The sequence below is a fragment of the Apis cerana genome, linkage group LG2 (assembly GCF_029169275.1).
Source record: "Apis cerana isolate GH-2021 linkage group LG2, AcerK_1.0, whole genome shotgun sequence".
Classification (NCBI taxonomy): Eukaryota; Metazoa; Arthropoda; class Insecta; order Hymenoptera; family Apidae; genus Apis; species Apis cerana.
Genome location: NC_083853.1, coordinates 186646 through 195667, shown reverse-complemented (window position 1 = coordinate 195667; position 9022 = coordinate 186646). Strand labels below are relative to the sequence as shown.

At 16.0% G+C, this 9022-nt stretch overlaps 1 long non-coding RNA gene across 1 annotated transcript; it reads right to left on the bottom strand.

The window, feature by feature from the left end:
* Nucleotides 1-5804: 5804 nt before the first annotated feature.
* On the bottom strand, nt 5805-8740 carry LOC107999611 (uncharacterized). Its single transcript, XR_001766378.3, has 2 exons — nt 6299-8740; nt 5805-6209 (listed from the first exon to the last, which is right to left on the bottom strand). It is a non-coding gene; the product is annotated as an uncharacterized LOC107999611 (long non-coding RNA).
* Between the last annotated feature and the right edge of the window lie 282 nt (nt 8741-9022).

The window sequence follows — 9022 nt, the reverse complement described above, 5'->3', positions numbered from 1 at the left end:
AAAATTTAAATATTGAAATGAAAAGAATTTATATATCTATTATAATTAATTTCTATATTCATTAAAAATAATAAATTCAATATTGCATATTAAAATATCATTAATATAAATATGTAGATTCTAATATTTGATTTAATGATAATATTATAATACATTCTTTGTAATATTATATTTTTGGGTAAACATATTTGTGTGATAGATTTTTTACTACCTATTTTACTATAAAAATGTAATTTATTCATTGACAAAATCTTTATTTTATACAAAAAGAGAAATTATTTGATAAGATATTTTTTTTAATATATATATATTTTTTTTTTAATTAATTACAATTTTTAAAAAAATTTTGAAGAAAAAAGATAATGTAATATTTATATTTACAATCTTTGTCTAAACAAATATTTCATACTATTACAAATCTTAATAATTTTTAATATAATTTCATTTTATTATTATTTTTTTTATATTTGGATCAGATGAAATTTCATAATTATATCTAGAACATATATATAATATAATTAAATATATGCTTAATTTATAATATTGTTCCTTATTTATATGAAATTTTTATATATTTAATATTAATTAATACAAGAAAATCCTTTGTTTATAAATATATTAAAAAATTATTACATACAATTTAATATAAGTGGTAAAATATAAATAGAGAATTTTTTATTTTTTTTATCTCTTTTAGAAATAAGTCAAATTATTATAAACATAATTTACAAAAATTGTAATCTTTAAAAGCTATATAATTTATTTTATAGTATATAACTTTTCTTATGTTTTATTAAAATTTTATTTTCCAAACATTATAAGCCAATTATAAAATTTTCTTTTAATTTTAAATAAATATCTATTCTTGATATTTATAATTTATATCAAGTTTTTATAAATAATAAATGAATATATTACAAATTTACTTTAAAAAAGTGCAATAAAGTTTAAGTAATGATCAATTAAAAAAAATTTTTTTTAATAAATATTATATATATTTTTTCCTAAACATATGAAAAATTTCATTTCTCATAATAAAATGTAATTTCTTTTTATTATAAAATTATCATAAATGTAAAAAAATATGCAAATAAATAAAAATGTATATCTAAATACTTGTCAATGTTAATATTAATTATTTGAATATAATTTACTATATAATTTAACATATTAAATATAAATAAATAAAATTATCTAACATTTGATATGATTTCCATATTTAGTATATTAATACATGTACATACTTCGTTCTTGTTACTAATACAATAGTAATACAATATTAATTTAACATGAAAATAAATAAGGAAACCTAACACATTTATTCTAAAATTGAACAATTTATTATAAGACAAAGAGAATGACAAAGGTACTTACATATCTTTTTTACATAATATAGTTTGTAATAGCTGCTTATATATCATATTAAATAACTCAATTCTTGAATTTACAAATTAAAAATTAGTACTATAAATACCCTTATATTTAATTAATTAATACTCTTATATCTAGATGAACCAGTCAAATACGCATTTTTTCCAACCATTACAGTAGAGATAACATTTTTATACACACTATTAATATTTTGTAAACATGATTATTGTTATATAACATTATAACATGATTATTTGAACCTACTTTTGTAATGTGTACAGCATTACACAATTTGAAGACATTTGCTATAATTAAAAAACACTATGAATTCTTTATGCACTCACATTAAATATAGCTTTGATGCTTTATAATCAAGATTTGTAAAAACATACTTAAAATTTTATTTTTGAATTCAGTCAAACAATATACATGTTTTATAATAGAAAAAATTATCTTGCACCTTGCTTAACTTTTTCTTGTTGTTCTTGTTGTTTCTTTAATTGTTTTTCTCTCATTCGTTCTGCATCCCTAAAAAACAAAAATCATTTATTTCATATAATATAATATATATTAAATAATTAAATTAATTATTTAGAAATCTAAATATTATTATTTTTCTAAAATTCTATTAAGATCAATTTAATATTATTAAAAATAAAAAAAGTATATGTAAATTGAATATACGTAAATTATTTATATCATTTTGTACTAATTCATAACTTAAAATCTAAAAATTTTGTTTATATTTATATTATATATATTATATACAACAATTTAAAAATAATAACATTTTAAAAATAGTAACATATATGAAAATGTAAAAAAATAAATTAAATGTATTAAATATTATTACCGTGCTTTCCGTTGTTCCAATGAAAGACCCTTATTACTTTCTTGTTCAGCTGCTGATTTTCTAACAGTTTTTTTCATATTTTTGGCACGTGCTAGCTCTCGCTGATTTCCACCTATGTCAATGAAATATATTTTTAAAATTATTCAAAAGAATATATTAAAAATTAATTTGAATATAAAAAATAAAATATTTTATATTAATTTAAATATCAAAATGAAACAATAAAAATAAATAATATTTTACACTCCAAAATAATCAATCAATGTATCATGTTATTCATAATTATACTAATTATGAATAACAGTTATTCTAACCAATAAAACTTATTTATAAAAGATTTAAATAATGAAAATAGAAATATTTTGAAATATAATATTAATATAAAAAAATCTATTCAAAATTATAACAAAAATAAATTCATGACAAATAGATATCATAATAAATATAAAATATGAAATTATATTTCAGATAAAAATCACATTAAGAATTTTCTAGAAGTATCAGTTTAAAGTTCCAAAATCTAGTTATCGAAATAAAATTATAATGTATATTCTACAAAATACATTTGTATAAAAATATAAAAAAAATTATTAAAATAAAAAAATATAAAATATAAAAAATGCAATACAAAAAATATAAATAGCAAGAAAATTATAAAAGACAAATTACGAATTATTTAATCGTGAAAATATATAAAATTATAAAAACAAAATTATATTTAATAGAACTCATTTTTTTTATAAATAAATAATATAAATATAAATAATCAATATATTTACAATTAAATATTATAATTTTCGATGTTTAAATTATTCACAAATGGCAGACACGAAATACACATTATTCCAAGATTTCTATTATATCGTGCTTATTTCATGCACTTTTATCAAAACAATAATATAAATTACTTACGGGTCATTCTTTCAGTTCTTGACCTCCGATAAGCAAGTACTTAAAAGTTTGGCCCTGATTGAATGACGCGAAAAAGCACGTCCACACACCTTTCCTCTTTACGATCGTTGACTAATTTCTAAACCAAAATAAATCTTGCGTCGTCTCAGTTGACGAATATCGATGTAAATGCCATCTATACATGGGATTGATCTTTTTGACATTTCGAAAATGGAAGAAAATGATCAGTTGATACCATGTTTAACGCAAATATGATTAATAAAATAAAAATAATATTTTTGTAGTATTTTTATAGTAAAAGTCAATAATATCACATATTTTATTAGCAATCAATCTTAAATATTAGAATGTTATATAATTTTATATTTTAAATTTATATAATTTAAATATATTTAAAAAATATTTTTGAAATATTTTTAAGATATTTTTTAAAAGAATAATTTTTATATAAATACTAGATATATATATAAATTAATTTTACAATTAGTAACATTATGAATATTACGTAATTAAATATATGTGGGAAAAAAATTATAAATAAATTTTATTTATTTAAATGGTTTTGTTCAAAATATAATATGTAATTTTAATATTATATATTAACATATATAATAATATATAACATATATAATAATTATTGATTTTATATAAACATTTTTTCTCTCTTTCTTTTTTTTTTTCTTATATATATAAAAATTCAATATTAAATTCAATTGTTTTCTTATAAATGTGTATCAAAAATTTTTGCTTTTAATAAACTGATATTAAAAACTTGTTTGATAAAATAAAAAGCATGTAATAAAAATATATATACTTTTTAATAACAAAATAAAGAAAATTTTAAAAACAATTTTTTTTAAACAATTAAAAAAAGTTCAAATTTAAAAATTTAATAAATATAAAAATAGTGTTTTATTAATAATAAAATAATTTAAATATTTAAAATAAGATAATTATCAAAATCAAATTATTAATATCAAAATCAAACAAAATAATTTATCAATTTTTCATTTTTCTAATTATAATATTTTTAATACAATTTAATATTAAAATCTTAATTATAAAAACTAAACAAATATCTTTTATAGTAATAATAATCATTATAATTTTAATCTTTCATAATCTTTAATAATAATAATAATAATAATACAATAATAATACAATAATAATAATAATAATACAGCAATAATACTCATTGTAAATTTTTTAATTATGACAGGAAAATTAACTTAAAATAGTTCTTAAAATATTTTGCTACAGATTATAAATTATTTGAAATATGTAATAATTATTTTAACAAATAATTATTTTAAAAAAATATTTTTTAAAACAAGTTAATTGTGTTATAAGCAATGTTTAATAATATATCTTTTATAATAATTGAAAAATTATATTTTTCAATTTATTTAATAATAAATAATTTAATCATTGAATAATATAAATTAATAAATTATACATCACTCATTAAAATCAATATAATCAAAATAATTTTTGATTAATTTATAAAAAAATTTTATATTTTTTATTTATTTTCTTATTTTTTATATTTTTATATCTTTGTATTTTTCACTTTGTTTCTATATTTTATGTTATCATGTATCATTTTGATTATTTTACATATTCTAAATTGATATTTCTATGTTTAATTATTATTTTGAAATACAAAATTTAAGTCAAAATTTAATAAATTTAAGTTTTTAATCAAGAAAATTATTTAGACATCAAATTTTTAAGGTTGAAAATATTTATAATAAAGCATATATATATATATATATATATATATATATTACATATATATGTAATATTATATTGTATATTATATATAATATTTATGTTTATTATAATAATTGCCAAGATTTTTCAAAAAAGTCTTTTTGCTGATGAAGAAGTTTTGAACAAAAATTAATCAGTATTCAATTTACAACAAATTACAATAATAAAAACTTTTTTTTTCAATAAAAGGTTAGATTTTTAAGTAAATATTATTTTTATATGTCAGATTTTATATATCAATATATTTTTATATATTTTTATATCTATAATTTTCAATCAAACTTCTATAAATACAAAGTCAAATTATTTGAACTTAAGCAATTCAATGACTAAATAAATGACTAAATAAATAAAATTATTACATATTTTAAGAATAACCATTTATATTTGTAATATATTAATTATTACAATTTAATATATATATAATCAATTATTTCTGCCATCTCATATTATTATTATAAATTATTTATTGAATGAAAAAACAAAATTTTTAAACAAAATCTTTATAATATCAAATAGAATATAAAATATGAGATTTTTAATCTCTTAAATATATGCTATTTAATTCTGTCTATTAAAATTGTAAATTAAATTTAAATTTGAATATTGACCATTGAATAAAAAACCATTACATGGTTTAAAAGCCAATAATTATTAATATATTTTTTAAATGATTTTCAATGCGAATTACAATTATATATTATTATATGAATTATATATTATTTATTAAATTATAAATGTATTATAATGAATTTAGTTATATATTAAAAGTTTTTTTGTAGTATCTCTTTTCTATGTAATTATATTTTTTTTAATATACAAATTGATGGATCCCTATATTTTCTTTAAAAAAAAAAATATTAGAAATCTTAAAAAATTGATTTAGAAATCATGATTTTTATTCGAACACTATTATATTTATGTATTATGTATACAATATATTACGTTGAGCTGATTAAAGATGAAAAGTAATTATTTTTCAAAAAATTGGAAATGGAAATTACTAAAGATTATCCTGAAAATCTCGGACAATTAAAGTATTTATTAACAATAAAGGACAATAAAGTATATATATATATCGACATAGTATCAACAAATACCGGTCAACCCCGTTCGATTTTTTCTTGGTTCGATCCAAGTGGAATTTCGGGTACCAGACACTACTAATTATAATCAATATAAGTATATGTATAATACTAACATACTTTTAAATAAGATATAGACTTCTTTCATGCAATATTTTTTTTTATATTTTTTTTTATATTTTTATATTGGCCAATATTGCTCAAACAATTCCCTACTATAAAAAAAACATAGTTTATTACAAATACAGTATTATTTGATAAGTAAAATTGCAATAAAAATTCTTTCTTGAAAAAATAATATTACATGACTACTTCATATTTCATATCATTTCCACTATCATTCTCTACTTCTATATTTTATATCTATATAATAATTTCTATTTCCACAGTATAATCATATCATAAATACACTGATTACAATAGTAAATTTTTCTTCGAACTTTACTTCAAAATGACAATTCTTGGTAGCTATAATATAAAACTTGGCAACATTGAAGTGTGAATTCTATTTACTATGGTGATAAATGGAAAAACAAATATAATTATAAAATTAGCTGAAATATACATGTATATAAAATATATAATTTTTTTAATAATCATATATAAATAATGTATAAATATTATAAATAAATAAAAATAATATATAAACAATATATGAAGATATATATGAACTTAAATTTAAGGTTATATTGTTTACATTTAAAAAATTTTTTAAATTTACTTAAAATTACAAATTTGATTTAAACAAATATTAGTGTAAAGTAAAATAAATAATTTTGTAAATGAAATTACAATTTTTTAAAATGTTAATCAAACGTCTAAGTTAATAGAAGTAAAAAAAAAATAAAATTTTTAACATTAAACAAAAGGATTTAAATAGACATATAAGCGAGAATAATTAATAATTTAATTCACAAGAAAAATAAATTATAAACACTAAATTGTGTTAAAAGACAATGTTATAATAAATTAATTCATAAGATCTTAATGCTAAAATAGCATAATGATTAATACTGGTATTTAATACTGGTATTTAATATATTTTTAAAAATATAACAATATTTTTGAAAATAGAACATAATTTAAATTAAATACTATATATATATATTAATTTACAAAATTCTTTTATAATTTTTGCAAAAATTGAGAAGATAAATTACTATTATTTATTATGTCTTATAATTGTATATAAAAACAAATAATTTCACTTTTTAATAAATAGAGAAATCTCTATATTTATTGAATCTCTTTATAATCAAAATATACATTATTTTATCTTTATTCTTTATTTTCAATGATTCACAAATGTAATATTTTAGTAAAAATTTAATATTTTAGAAATAAAATGAAATCAATATGCTTATGATTTTGAATTCATTCGTTAGGATTTTCATTAAATAATAATGTAAATTTTTAAAAATAAATGTATATATAAATTAAGAAAAAAGGAAAATATTGCAAATTTTGAACATGTGAATAAAACATTAATTATATCATTAAAAGTTAATTTTATTATGTTATAATATTATTTTATATTATTATAAATTTAAAAAAGCAGAACATTTTATAGAAGATTAAATTTATGAAATAATAAGATACTGATTTTCTTCAAAATTTCTTATTTTTGAAAATATAAAAATAGAAATATAATTTTTGTTCGATTTTAAAATGATATCATTTCTTTTATCAAGAATAATATAGTAATAATTAATCTTGCATTAAATGAAGTTAGAGAAAAATAGATTAAATTCATTTTGTTTTCTATTCTATTGTTCTCATAAATTTAAATGCTTATAACTTAATAAGTAAGTTTTTGTATATTGATTTTTGCATTTATTTTGATTCTTACAATCAATTCTTCGAAGATATCTGAACATATTAATATTCTATATATTTCGAAATATGATTTTACAATAAATAAATTCTATTATTTTTTGATATTTTAAATATTTTTTTACAAATCAATTTTTATCAATTATCAATTTATTATAATATTATAATAAATATCAAAATATTTATGTCTTTTAATATTAAAAAATTAAAACAGTTCGATATTGTTAACAGACAATTTCAATCATAAGATGAATTTTATGATTATTGACTATGATTATTGACTATTATTACAAATAACAATTTTTTATATAATTTTTTTACTTTATAATATAATTTAAAATATTTTATCTTTTAAAATTCATATTTCAAATTAATGTAAATTATCCAGTTCTGATCTCGTATAAAATCAAGATAAGATATTACAGTATACAATATTGTGAAATCACATAAGATTGTACATATCAATATGGTTTAATCATATTATGCGAAAATTAATGTTATTCTTAATAAGATTTTTATATGTATGAATTATTTATTATATATTTTATTTATATACATGTACAATTATATAATTATCTCGATACATAACTCGTCATTAATTTTCAAATTCCACTCAAAATTCCTATGAAAAATCTGATCATTGGAAAAGTGAAAAAAAAATAATAATAATAGAATTGAAATAGAAATGAGGAAACAAATGTTTTATTTATTTATTCATTGTATTTTCAGAGTAAGCACACTCACACTATTTCTCTATTTCCATTTCTAATTTACTACTATTATTTTTTCCCACTCTTCAATAATCAGACTTCATAATACAAGTTTGCTCCCCACCAATGAATTCAAGCTATTCTCTCTTTACTTATTCTTTCTACAGTATTATATTTTCCAGATGATTATTTTTTCTTTACAATTTAAATTTCATGGGAACAATTTGCTTACCATTTTTATATCACGTACGTATCGGTTCATCAGAGAATAATATTTTAGCGTTAATGGTAGTTGAAAAATTAAATGATAAAAAATTATAAATAAACATAGATCGAAAGAATTTATAATTTAGAATAAAATATAAAAATAAAATATAAAAGTCTATACAATTTTTTGTATTTTGTATTAATTTTGTATTATTAGTATATCCGTATTATAAGGTATTTATATATATAAGATATTTATTTTATTTAAATATAATAAA